Raw genomic sequence first — 14,418 nt, forward strand, 5'->3', positions numbered from 1 at the left:
ACCCATGTCCTGCCCATGCCACGCCACTCCAGCACAGCACATGTGGCACCAGGGCTAGGGAGCCCGGCTAGGCAGCCCCTTTAAGGAAGAGTGGGATTGCAGGTGCTTACTTGATATTAGAAAAGACAAAAGCCTGGAAATTGATGGGTAAGCAATGGGAGTAAAAAGTTAGAAGAAAACATCCAAGACAACTGCAGGAAGGAGAAATAAAGGCTGGTGGTCGGACTAGGTGACAGAACGCAGAGACGCCAGAGTGGAAGACAAGCTCGTGAGAAATGCACAGAGAACTTAAAGGGAGAGGGGACCCAGCACGCACTGCCTGACACTTCTTCCCAGGCTTTGCGCCAGGCCCTGGGATACAGGCTGAAGCCACCATGTCCCCAGCCCATGGCACCACCTCTCAGCTCCCTCTAGTCCTCACCCTCCCAGGAAGCAGTCTCTGATGGCCCCGCTTTGCAACCAAGAAAGCAGACTGCAGGCAGGTGTGCAGGCAGGCAGGGGGCAACCAGGCCGACTCCCCTCACTGCCAGCCTGGATCAGTTCCCCCACCTGAGACTGCAGGTCACTCCTGCTGATAAAGCAGGGTAAACTCCTGAGACTGGGGCTTCGAAGCGACTGCGGGCCCCCTGTGGCCTGCATGGGGGTACAAGCAGGGAGGGTTCTCCAGGGAAGGCTGGCCCTGTGTGCTGACCCCAACACCGGTGCTGGTCAGCAGTGGGCGGGCTGAAGGTGCTGAGTCCCAGGTCCTGGGCAGGTGCTGGCTGGCTGTGTGGGAAACGACAGGCTGGCAGCTCGCCGCCTGCATGATACCGAGAGTCTGAAGCTGTGCTTTTCTTAAAACTTCCCCACTGTCCCCCACATTTCTGGCACACAGCCAGGGCAGTACTGAGGTCCCTCCTAATCCTGGGGGCGGCCCTGCTACATAGGCACAATCACCAGCCACTGTGCCAGAAGGTGGGTGACCAGCCCCAAGAGGAGGAGGCTCAGGGGCTACCGTAGCCCAGGGAGGGAGAGCAGAGAGTCACAGAGGCCACCGTGGCCAGGACCGCACCTCTGCTCAGGTGCTTTGCAGGCCCTAACCTTTCCACTCCGTCCCTTCCCTGCTCCCACTGCTTGGTGGGATACCCGGGGGGCCTGCACGCCACTGAAGACGCCAGGATGAGAATATGATCTGCTGTCTCCCGTTGCATGACTTCTCGCCACATTTCGGGAAGCTCTTTCCCTGTGGTGACACCAGCCTTCAGTAAGAGTAAGCAGGGAACGCGGTACTTCTGGAGGAAGCAAGGAGAGGCGCCATTCAACTCTGCCCTTGCTTTCTGCCTGCAATTTGCACACTGGAGCTTAAGGAGACTCCGGGGGCTTGCTAACAGACAGAATCCCACACTTACGAAGTCACGGTCACCACATACCAGTTTGTTGTTACTGAAAGCAGCTGCTTGAAGAGGAAGGCCAAGAGCATCCAGGAAGCCAGGGGCTGACATCTCCCACCCTGTGGTTGAACTTTGGGATCTGGCTTCCTGAATTTCAAGGTTTTTTGGCTCCTTGAGCCTTAACGAATAACATGTTGGTTTGAATACAACTTGCCTGCTATGGTTAATGCTGGAGCAGGAAAGAGCAGTGAACCAGCCACAAGTACGTCTATGCCTGTCTGACTCTCTGCTGAGACACGCAGAGCTGGTGGGATGGATCTCTTTTAAAAATCCCCAAACATTTCCTTTCGTTAAGAGTCACCATGGCCACAATCCTAGCCAAACCTCAGGCTTTAACGCGTGAACAAATAGCTTTGGTTAAACAAGTCAGAGTAGAAGGACCCCTCTCAGAGATGAGGCACTTGCGTGTAGAAGGCACCCATGCAGACTCACAGCGAGGAGCACTTGGGCTCACACCCGAGGATCCCGTGTGCCACACAGTGTCCCTTGGAAGTACCTCTACATCTCAAAGTGGGGAGCGTGTGTTCCCCATGGCAGGGCTGACCCTCAGTGTGCAGGTCGGGAGCTTCAGACTCTTTTCATTTCAACTCCACCCTTCCTGGAAACCAAGGGGAGGGGGAAGGAAAGAGAAAGAGCGGGGAGAACCCAGTTTAAAAAATATTCGGGGAAATCACAGCCTGCTCAGATAATCTATTGAAACTATACATCTGTCCCCAGAAGACATTTACATGCCACTTTTAAAAAACAATGACTGCTTTGTGAAGTACAACGGGGGGTCTTGTTCATAAGTATTGTTGATATTTGATACATATAAACAGGCTTTTAATTTAACTTTATGTGCCAGATTTGGCACCCAATTTCAGGACTGATTTCCCGGCAAAGCCCCGCAATTCCTGGGCCTCTGATTAAGAACAATGAGGCCAACACTGGGGTTTGTTTCTTTCTGAGTCACTTCATTTCACAGGCAGGAAAGTCTGCTTTCTGGCCAAAGACCACATCAGCAGCACTGGCCCACAATAGGGTCACCAGGATGCCAGATGAGAGGGGAGGAGTCTCTAGGCCAGTTCCCCACTGAACTGCGGTCTGGTCTGCGGAGGGATTAGGAAAGAGTGGCTTCTTTACTGCGTGGTGCACCGTGCTGGTCAGGGCGGCTTTGCAAGCTGTGCGTTGCTTGTGATGGTGTCCCTCTGTGATGGCAAGCCCGGTGAAACAGTTAACACAAGGAAATAGGACACAGCCTCAAACACGGCTCTTGTGGAGACCTGGAGCCACAGGAAAGATGTGTTTGTTATGGTGGAAAAAGAAAGCAGATTCAAAGAGCTGCCCTGTGCTTCCAGAAACAGAATCTGCATGGGATGGACTGCTTAGGTAAAAAGGCACGCCTGACAGCATTGCCAATGGCTTCTGTCTGTCTTCAGATTTCCCTTCGGGATTACATAATTTTTACAATCTTACAGTCAGGAGACACATGATACATCCGTACAAAATTAGCCTGTTCTTCCAAATGGCCATGGCCACTCCAGCAACTTAGCGTTGGCCGCTGCATTCCTTCTGTGGCTTCCTTGTGGTTGGGCTGTGGAGCGGGCGGGGTGCAGCAGACCCAGCAAAGCCCCCCGACCCAGACGACCACAAAACCCAAGGCTGGCATTGGAGAGCGCAGCAGGGTAGAGTCAGCACTTCCAGCGCCCACCCCGATTGCTTCCTATCAGGCCTTGCTTGGTTGAGCCCTGGGCAGAGGCGGGCTCAGGCAAGCAGGGTGAGGAAGCTCCACATCTAACCCTGTGGGAGCTTCCGGTTTTTGCATTCACACAGGAACAGACTGACACGGAGTCAGACGTGAATTATGTGTTCACCATGTATCTGGGGCGTAGGAGGCATTAGAGTCCCTTGCTGACGAACCCAGGCCCGGTCTAGCTTCCTGCTGGCATCTGCTGAGGCTAGAAGCAGACCTGGGGTCTTCATGGTGTCCTCGTGGGAGCCTGAGGTCAGTTACAACCACAATAGCCACCGAGAGAAAACTGCCAAGTCTTCCTGTGGTGGAGCCTGAGGGCAAAGAGCAGCTCCAACATCAGGTGGGAGGCCGCTGTCACCTAGTCAGGGTCCGGTCAGCGCCGGAGTCACTACTGGGAAGCCTCCTGGGTAGAGACAGTGCCTGCTGCCTGCAGCTCTGACCTTAAGGCCTGGCCTCCCCTCTGGGCTCCTAATGACCTCCCCCTCATCCAGCTCCACCTGCTGCTGAGGAAGGAGTGAGAGCCGGACAGCCCCTCCTGCCCTGCAAACCCTTCCCAAATGCCCCCTGGCCACTGGACACATGAATGGCTCCCTCCTCTGGTGGCCCCAAGTGCACCGCAGGACCTTGGGGAATATGTCCGCTGCAATTTGAGTAGGGCTGAAATGAATGTCGGGCGTGCAGGGCTAACTCTGCAGTGACTTGGTGGCCCCAGGGCCAGGCACAGTGTCTGCCTTCCCATGTGTCCCAGTAAGTAATGACTGAAGAGTGACAGTTTCAGCTCTGGGAGCCAAGGAGGCAGAGAGAATGGGAGAGCGCTGATCAGAGGTGGCAGCATGAAGGAGGGAAGGCATGTGGGGCAAGGGGACGTGGGGGCCTGGGGTAAAGGCCGGGCTCCTGGGTGGACGGGAATGTGTTCCACAGGACAGGAGAGGCTTCTCCCCAAGCCTGTTCCTTCAGGTGAGCTCGTGCCAGAACCTCCATAGCCACAGGCCATGTTGCCTGGGTCGCCAGCCCAAGCTCCTCTTTGATCAGAACTCCAAACTAGTCAGTTCCCGACTCTCAACTTCTCAGTCCCTGTGTGTGTAGTGTGTGTGGTGTGTGCGTGCGTGCGTGTGTGTGTGTGTCTGTGTGTCTGTGTGTCTGTGTGTGCATGCGCGTGCGCAGAAAACTATTCAACATTCCAGTCTGGCTCAGCTTGCGTACACAGCAATGCCTTCTGCCTTACTGCAGTGCCCGGCGCAGCCTAATGAGGACAGGCCAGTGGAGAGGGAAGAGCGCAGACTCTCAAAGCACGCAGACCTGAGTCTGCCTCTCGGCTCTGGTCCTTCCCAACCTGGGGCCCTGGTTGGCCCTGGACAGGCTCCTGGTGACAGCATGGGCTGCTGTGGACATGGAGCCCATGCATAAGGCATCTGTCTTGTTCCTGGCACCCAAGTCCACAGCCCTTCTGCATCTGGCCTGCGTGCCCGAGGTGCCATGCAGAACCACCAGAGGGCCGACCAAACAGAGGAATGCCCCTGGCCCTTCAGGCTGCCCCTGGAAAGGCAGATGAGAAAACAAGCCAGGGGCAACGTCTCCCGGCCAAGACAGTCAGGCTAGTGCCCAGCTTTCGAATCAGTCTCAGGGACAAAACTAGGCTGGCAGGGGCCAACATTCTTTGGCCACCCCTTCCCAGTGCCCCTGGCTCAGGATGCCCCCTCCGGTCCTCATCCGAGATCTTACTAATATCATCTGCACCCCAGGGCCTGGCAGATCTCAGCTCTATGTTGGCACAGACACTTGTACCTGCAAGCCTTCGAGCTGGCCCCCTGGAAATCTCTGGTTAGTGATTCTTAAATTCAGGCACTTGGGCCCTGCTGACCTAGGCCTTTGATCTCCACTGGGGCCACTAGGATGTCCCTTTAACATCCTTCAGAGCCCGGACTCTCCTTGTCTAAAGTCTCCCACCAGCCCTGCAGCATGGTGGTGTCTGCCTCTCAAGCCAGGGTGGCCACAGCTGCCCTCCCCAGGGGTAGTGCTTGGCAGGACCCTGCAGTGCCAGCTGCGTCTCAACACACTCACGGTAGCCCTGGCCAGCGCCCTGAAGATCTAGGATCATTCCCAGAGTTACGGCGGGCCACAGGCAGGAAGGTCAGACCCTGGCTTTCTTCTCTTGAACACCTTCCCGGGCTCTCCCTGGTTTGCAGGCTGTCCTTCCTCCTAGTCCTGCCTCGACTCCCTTGCCCGTCACTCCTCCCATCCCAGACACGGTCACAGGCTCCAGGCTTTGTAAACGCAGGTTGTAGATACAGTGGACTCTTATATTCCGGCTGGGAAAAAACCCCAAGTCACAACTCAGAGCGGCTCCCACAGGCCTATTGGCAGGAGGCGCAGGGGTCTGTGTCCCTGAGATGCCCTCGGACTTTTCTTTCTTCCATCCACTTTTCACTTTGCTCCACACCACACCTTAACCCATTTGTGGGTGAGGCTCTTCTGTACCTGCTGTCCCCAGCAAGTAGAATGCTGTGGTTTGAAAGGGGTTTATGTGCTGGAGGTTTGGTCCCCAGGGCGGTGATGTGAGAAGTGGGGGCAACTTTAAGAGGAGGGGTCTAGTAGGGGGTCCCTGGGGGGTGTCCTGGGAAGAGGCTAAAGTGGCTCCCAGGAGAGTTGTTACGAAAGAGCAGGGCTGGCCTCTCCTCATGCTCTCTGGCTTCCTGTCTTACCATGTGACCTCTTACATGCCCTTACAACTCTGTGAGGCCATCTGCCATGAGCAGAGCAGAAACCAGTACCATGCTCTTGAGCCCCTAATACTGGAGCTAAATAAAGCTTTTTTTCTTTCTAAGAACCCAGTCTTGGGAATTTGGTTATAGCAGCAGAAAATGATCTAATATAAAGAAACTTACTGGGCATGGGCTCACTTGAGGGAAATGCTGTTGGGTCGGTCTGGGCAGACAGGGCTCAGGCAGCCTCACCAAGTCTCAGCTGGAATGAACAGGAGAGGTCCAGTGAGCCGGTGCCCCACAATTGTGGCACAGAAGTTCTGAGGATGAGGTTGGCCAGGGCCAGAGGCTGAAATGAGACATCCTGGCCACCCCTAGGGTGCATGGATTAATGCCAAAGACCAGAGGGGCCACCCCAGAAACCTCTGACCTCAGACTCATGATCCCCCTGGAACTTGGGCCTACCCTTGCAGAAAGCAGGGAGAACCCCCAGCTAACTGGTGTTAGTTTCTACTATTCTGGAGAAATTAAGATGTGTTATGGTTTGAATGTGAGGTGTCCCCCAAAAGCTCATATGTGAGACAAAGCAGAAGGTTCAGAGGAGAAATGATTGGGTTGTAAGCATCTTAACCAATCAGTGAATTAAGCCCTGATGGGATTAACTGAAGTGGTGGGGTGTGGCTGGAGATTGGAATTGGGGTGTGGCTATGCAGTACATATTTTGTATCTGGAGAGTGGAGTCTCTCTCTCTCTCTGCTTCCTGATCACCGTGATGTGAGCTGCTTCCTTCTCCTGCCACGATGTTCAACCTCACCTGGAACCCCGAGGAATGGAGCTGGCCTTCTGTGGACTAAAACCTCTGAAACCATGAGCCCTCAAATAAACCTTTCCTTCTCTATTGTGTTGGTCAGATCATTTAGTCACAGCAGCAAAAAAGTTGACTAACACAAAAATTATTGATTTTGCACATCAAATTGTGGGCTGAGATTCCCACTGGCCACACCTGAATCTGCTCTCTGTCCACAGCTACCTGAGCCTCCTGCATCCTTCCAGAGATTAGAAGCACCTTAGGAATGAATTCACCCACGCTTCAACCTGCTATGAAGCCAGAGTCCCCAACTATTTTAAAGATGTTGCTTGGTGTCATTGTTCTTGCTAGTAGCACATTCTGTTATTGTTGTTGTTTGAAGTGATAAAAAAGCCAAATATGCCCCGGGTGTCCACAGGCTGTGTGACCTTGGGAAGGCCAAAAGGAATAAAGGGTGAGGTAACTCAGAGTTTGAACTGTCCTCCCCTTTGGCCTGCAAACAGGGTGTGGAAGAGCTCCAGGGCCTTCCAAGTCTGCCTCAGACACCCCGCAGTGTGGCCGGGAAGAGGAGGCTCCGCTCCAAGGCCCGGCTGGACACTGACGGTGTGACCTCAGGGAAGGCACTCGGCTCTCTGGATATGTGCAGGAACTGGTGCAAAGTCTGAAGCTCCTTTCACCTTCCCTCCCTCTGAGCCCAGTTCCAGAAACAGTTAGCCATGCCTGGCTGTGCTGGGGCAGCGTGAAGAGGAGCAAAGACTAGAAGGCTCACAGAGGCTGGGACATTAGGTCTGGGCCTTCGTGTATGCATAAGAGGTCTCCAGGGGAGACAGGCACCTTAGGCAAGGAGAGGGATTGGCAGAGACTCTGAGGCACATAGGGAGTCTTTGAGGACAGGACAGCCCAGCATGTCTGGAGAAGCGAGAGGCCTGCACCATCCAGTCTCTGGAGGCCTGGGTGGGAGGCCTGGGCACACATGGGTTGGATTGGAGGAGACTGGACAGAGATGAACCCCAAGGCAATTTTCCAGTCTGGAGGAGGGAGGACCAGAACGACGGCCATGGAGCTGTGGAGACAGGAGGGGACAGGTGCTTTCACAGATGTGCCCTCCGCAGGGACCCTGTCAAGGCCAGGTGGGGCTCCAGGAACTTTGGGCCTTTGCTAAGGCTCCTGCCTCCCCTATGTCTCCACGTTTCTTTCTCTGGGAGCAAAAACCTTCATCCAGAAATGTCGACATAGCTGGTCGCTCACAGCAGGGGTATAAAAGTTGAAGCAGCCATTCCAAGGATTCCAGACTCAGCCTCGGCAGCTCAGTCATGCGAGGATGGCCGGCCTGCCTGCGCCTCAGCCCCTTCCATCCCATGGCCCACTGCCCAGTGTCTCCCCGACTGCCTGCAGCCCTGGGGGGTGCCCGCTGCAAGCACCTGTGCTGGGCACTGGGCCAGTGGAACCAGCAGTGGGTGCTGACTGCCTTCCCCAGCCATTTGGAGGAGAAGGCTGGGGTTTCTTGCCTTCTGACTACAGACTCCGTGCAGCTGAAAGAACAAGAAGGACTCGGGACAGGGGAGCTCCAGGGCCCAGATCTCCACACTCTCTTGACAGGACAGGATTTGTTCGTTCATCTTCCTTGCGGTGGTTTTTGTTGTAGGAGGTGGTTTTGTTGTAGTTGATAGTGGGCTGTGTGTGTGTGTGTGCACGCGTGTAATCTGACACAGGGCAAAGGCCTCTCCAGAGAGGGTGCCCCGCAGGTGCTGGGCAGGCAGGAGCAGGAAAGCCCCCGCTGACCCAGGAACAAGTGGCAGAGCTGCTCCTCTCCCTTGGAGTCACCAGAAGTCACCTCTTCCTGTGCCTCAGCCCAAACCCTCCCCACCTGAAGAACGTGACAGAAGCCCGAGAACCCTGGGAGAGAGGGAGTGCCCAGCTCCTGCTGGTGGACAGGCCCAGGCAGCGCAGGCTTCGGGAGCCTCACCAGGAGGCCCTGGTCTTGAAGGGCAGAGCAGCCCGTTAAGCACAGAACATCTACGTCCTGTGGACGCGACAGGCGGATGTGGTGCCCCAAATGGCCCCGAGCCACCTAAAGCCCTGCAGCCCTGTGCTCTTGCCTTCTCCTAAGGTGGGCAGAGAGGCCAGTGGACAGTGGAGACGAACCCCCCAGATAATTTCCACACACCACACAGTTGTACCAAGCAGCTGCCCTCTGGTGAAGGGGCATCTGTGAGCCGGACAGTGGCCGGCCATAACTGGTGTAGCGAGTGACAACTGCAGGAGGAGCTGTCCATTAGGCAACACCCGCTCCCCCATGCCTGCCATGAGCAGCGAGGGACTCAGGAAAGCCCAAGAGGCAGGTCACCCTCCACCCTTCCCCACTTAGCAAAGCCGAACGCAAGCAGGCCCCAGGTCTGCAGCGTGGCATCAAGGACCAGCTTGTGCCAGGTTGCAAGAGCCAAGAGCGACTGTTTCAGGAATGCTGTCAGCTGGTAGTTCTGCACATCGTCATTCAGAATGAAATCATGAAAATTATGTAAAATAAAACGATAGAAACTTTATATTAAGCTACATAAAATATGACTTAAATGACTTACATTAGAAACAAAGGCAATCAACATGTAGGATGCACTGCCTCCTAACTATTTTAACTACATTTTAATGCTCTCTCTGCCCTTGTGGTTGTTAGGGTCAACTGTACCTGCACAGCAGAAGCACTCGGCACGAATGTATCGTCCTATGCCTGATCTTCACAGCTCCGCACCCAGCCACGCCTGGTTGGCACTTGAAGTCAGCCGCTGTGGGAGCGTTTACACCACCATGGCCAAATGCTACCACTCTGCAGGCGATTTGATTATGGAACTTTCTAGACTTAAAAGTGTGTCCTATGTTAGTACACTGTGAACATCACGAAAAATGGAGCAAACTCTCTTGGGTGTGTCAAGTCCATTAATCAGTTTGGTGCCCAGGTCAGTAAGTAGACATTGGTTCTCACATATCTTTATGTTTCATCTTATCTTCCTAACATAAGTGAAAACATCAGCCAATGTTGATCAGCGGCAACCACAGCTCGGCAATCCACAATGGCAAAAGCTTTCATTGGAAATCATTCTAAGGGCTTCAGTCGGCTACATAGCATTTATAACAAGGAATACTGCTGTTATTTGCAAATTGTGAGTTACATATCATTCATGATAATAAGTTTCATAATGAATACATGTGAGTACAGTACATTTGTTTCCCAGAAATCTGGTTGCTAAACCTTTCCAGCACACTCTGCTTCAATCGACAAGGAAACTACCTTGACCAAACAATAGCCCCACCCACTGACAGGTGCAGGGAGCCCATCAGACAGATGCCACAGGGTGGAAATCATTTCGTTTCCATATCAATGTGTAGAGGAAGGAGGGTCAGTTTTTCTCATAAAGTCACTGATAAAAATCACGAAAATGGTTTTTACTTTGTAATCTGTCTTAATGCATAATATTTTTAAAATTTTATTCTTAAAATGTGTTTGTGCCACTGAGATAGTAGGAAAAAAAAGGAATCTTAAAATAATTTTATGTGATTTTTGACAATACAAGGTGGGACATCTGTAAAAGCAGGCAGTAGGAACTTCCGCTGTTGATCTGACCACGGGAGACTTGCAGCTGACCGTTTCACAATAGGATTCTTTCCATCATGGACGGGAGCTAATTCTTACACTACATATCAGTCTGCTTCAGAAATGCTGGCTTGTTTATGCTTATTTATTTATTCATTTCCTGGTGTTTCCCAAAAAAGACCTGAGGCCACTTACATAAACATTCGGCACAAGGGAAGAGGGAAATAGTCCACCAAATCAGACCAGAAGGCAAATCAGGGCAGAAAGCAAGAGTGGGGAGAAGCTGGTGGAGACACCCAGCATACCACCTCGGACCGTGGCTCACGGTGAGCGGCACACCTCGCCCTGAGTGACCTGGAGTCCAAAGCAGAGAGTGGAAAATGGTTTTCCCATAAAGTCACACCCAGGATCCAGAGAGGCACACATTTCCCAGATCTGTAGTCGGAAGAATTCTCCCCTGACTCCTTCCAGGAGGGTCCTGGGAGGATGCTGAGCAGCAACAGGCTCCTGGGAGCCCCCCACCTCTGCCTGAGCACGAGCAGAGGACAGCGTGCCTACACCAGGAACGTGCGGCCAAGCCTGACCCAGGCAAGTTCATCCTCCGAACAGCCCAGGCACTGAGATCCAGACACTTGGCTTTTGGACGGGCTTGATACAGGGGCAAGACCCAAAAATATCTACCTTCATGTTTTTGCAATCATGTTAAATTCATTTCCTCTTTTGAGAAATATCACCAAAGCATGCTGCCCTTTTTGAGATTTCAAAATAAACACTGTACATAAAAAATAATCAAAGAACTTGTCATGTAAAGGTGTCTTTTCTAACTGCAGGGCTCCTCTGGGATCTGACAGTGAGAACTGAGTGGGATCTAGAAGGGCAGGAACGGTGTTTGCCCATCAAGTTTCACGTGCCTGAGAATTAGGGCTTTGGAATTTAATTCTGATAACCCTGTGATGTGTTATCATCAACAAGTAAAGAAACCTCAGAGGCTGTGGTCAGCTCACCTGAGGCAGGTCAGGATGCCAGTACCCGGGGAGGCCAAGTCACCTATGAAGAGACTCAGTGACTTGCCAGGGCACGAAGTCGGGAGCGGCAGGGCTGGAACCTGAACACAAGCCTGCGTCTAAGCCCCCCCCAGGAGACCCCCTCGCAGACACAGCTGCTCCATCTTGCTGCTTTGCTCCTGCCCTTGCCACTGCTCGTAGTCCCAGCACGCTGAGAGGGGACAGTGATGCCTCACTAAATAGCAGACTTGGTGATTCCAAATGTTGCTGGGTTGCGGACCCTCCGGGAAACCATTGAAAGTCACAGTCCTCTGTGGAAGAGTGTGCGCACACACACACACACACACACACACACAGAACTCGTGGACAGGTCCAGGGCACTTGGACTTCACAGAAGCACAGGAGTCCCGGGTCTCAAAGGTCAGAACCGACTTGGCCCCCTGAGCACAGAGCAGCCACAGCCCTAGGGACACTACAGACTGGTGTGCCTTTGGCAAATGCTTCTGCACTTGAACCACGCTGCTAGCAAGGCCTTCCGAGCCCCGCCTCCGCATGCGGATGTCAAGGTGCGCAAAGAGGCCAGCAGCGTGGTGATGGCAAGGGCCCCAGAACTTCCTCGTGTCATACCCTCACCAAAGGGGGACCAAGAGCCACACTGCGCCATGGCCTTAGGGCCCAGACTCCCATCGCGTGGCTCTATTGAGGTCACTGCCTGGGGAGGGGTGCACTCTGAAGGCGGCTGCCTCATGTGCCGCCAGCTTCCCTTCACCCGCCTTGCAGGAAGCAGATCGTGCCAGGGCCTTGGAACACCTTGGCCCCTTTGGCAAGGGCTCCCTCCTGTAAGAGCCCCCAGGGGAGGCACCAGAGTGTGTCTGCAGGGTGATCGATAGCTCTGTCCACAGCTCTTCCTCACGCCTTAGCCTCCACTTAAGAGACTTCATTCAGGTTCTGTCCTTGTTTCTTTCAACCGAGGCCCGTTTACAGGTTACCCCTCTGTGGGCCGGACACCCGCGCTCAAAGGGCAAGCAGGCTCTGCCAGCCACCCTTGAGGCACTCAAGGCTGGCAGTCCCGCAAGCCAGAGCCCTAGCACGCGCTGAGGCACTGAGGACACAGGGATGGCCTGGGGCACTGTGAGCAAAGAGGAGGCGTCCACACTGCCCCTGAGCTAGAAAGTGAGACCTGCCTCTCTGAGGAGGCCGGAGGGACTCCAGGCCAAGGCCAGCAGAAGCATGCCAGGTAAGGCCAGGCGTGCAGGGCAGCTGTGTGGCTGGAGGAGTCCGGGGGAGGACAGCTGGCGGTGGGGAAGCAGGTCTGACGGAAGGTCGTGGGGGCCCACGGTGATCCTCACTCTTCAGCTTTGGCGCTCATCCGATTCTGTGATTCTCATCTCAGTGTCGTGATTTCATCTAAGCGCTGTCTTCCTGCAACTTGGTGATTCTGTTTTCTTCCTGGACAGATTCGAAGCATCTCTAATCTGGTGAGGCATCACTTTTGAGCAGGGCGCACCTGCCCTGTGGAGCCTGCAGGGGTTGGGGCTAGGCTGCTCTGCCTGCCGTTCCCTCTCTGCACCCTGAACCTCACAAGTGGGCCACTGGCCTCCGAGGCCTGTGCCTACAGCGGCACCAATAGGGCGGCAGGATGGGGCCCCCAGGTCAGGGTCTCCGCTCAGCAGGGAGGGACTTCCAGTCCCTATGCGTTTTCCCACAGAGAAAGCAGCTACTTGACAGGCCACCGCAGAGGCCCCAGACCCCGTGGGGATGGTGGAGCCTGAGGGCGGCAGATTCTATGCGGTGGGAGGCAGGGTTTTGTGTGGGCTTTGGGTGCTCCTGTCCTCCATTCTGGGCCTCCGGCTTCCTTCCTGGAGAGGACTCAGGTCTGGGAAGCTGGGTCTGCACCAGCACAGTGAGCCCTGCAGGGCAGACCAGCCTGTGTTCAGCCCCTTGTCCTCCCAAAAGTGAGGGCTTGGAAAGTGTGCTGAATGAAAAATTAAGTGGACACAAGTGGAGTCCCCAGACACAGCACTCTCCCCCAAGTAAGGCAGGGATCGGGAGAGAGAATGCAAAAATGCGAAAGGCCTCCCACAGTACAGAAGGCTCAAAGAGAGTGGGGACCATCAGGCCACAGACAAGAGTTTTCCAAGACAAGGGGTCAAATTCAGCTCTTGACCCCTTCTGCTCTAAGGCAGGATGAGTGTGAATATTTTCGAACTTTTTATTTTGTTCATGATTCTAGATTCATAATTCTAGTTTAGATTTAGACCCTAGTTTATAATTCTAAATTTGTAGAGAAATTGCAAAGATAGTAAAGAGAATTCCCATACACCCCTCACCCAGGTTCCCTGCTCTCTGCATCCTACCTCACCAGGGTACATTTATTTGCCAGGACTAAGGCACTGATGTTGGTACAATGATATTAATGAAAACCTAGGTTTTGTTGACATTTCACTTATCTTTCCACTGATAACTTTTGTCTCTGGGATTCAACCCAGGATGCAAACTCAGGATCTAGTTGTTACACCTCTTTATTCTCCTCTGAGCTGTGATTCATTTCATATATTTTCCTGTTTTATGACCTTGACACTTTTGAAGGTCAGATATGTTACAGACTGTCCCTCAGTTTGGATTTATCTGATGTTTTCTCATGATTAAAACCAGATTACAGACTTGGGGGAAGACTAGCATGGTAGGAAAAGTGACTCGGCCCTGGGGTTTGACTTGGTCCCGTGGTTCAGCTGGTGTCTGGAGGGCTCTCAGCCGCAGAGCCATGTTCTTCCTCTCCACCTGCCAGGCCCCTCCTCCCTGCAGGTGGGGAGTGAAGTGGCTACGGTACTGGGGAATGTTTCACGCATGCACGTGGCCACAACCTTTGATTTCACGTTGGGAGGGTCAAGGAGGGTAAAACCCGTGGCCAGTTACAAAATGGACAGAAAAGTGGTCCAGCCCCTAGGATCGAAAACATCTCTCGAAATATGTTAGCAGCTCTCCTTTCCTTTTCACAGTTGGCTTTTCCTGGCAAAATAAATCTCTTAACCAAAGGAGTCATCATTACATCTATTCTGAATGCATGGAAAAATGGAACAACCTCGTTCACGAACAAACAAAACAACACCAGCCGTTGACCTTGAGCCCGTCACTCCCATATGTTACTGCCAGCCC

At 53.5% G+C, this 14,418-nt stretch overlaps 1 protein-coding gene across 1 annotated transcript in view; it reads right to left on the bottom strand.

The window, feature by feature from the left end:
* Positions 1–14,418, bottom strand: part of BLK (BLK proto-oncogene, Src family tyrosine kinase) — a 56,148-nt gene that overhangs the window by 40,758 nt on the left and 972 nt on the right. The window lies entirely within an intron of this gene.

Source organism: Sciurus vulgaris (genome assembly GCF_902686455.1).
Source record: "Sciurus vulgaris genome assembly, chromosome: 5".
Classification (NCBI taxonomy): Eukaryota; Metazoa; Chordata; class Mammalia; order Rodentia; family Sciuridae; genus Sciurus; species Sciurus vulgaris.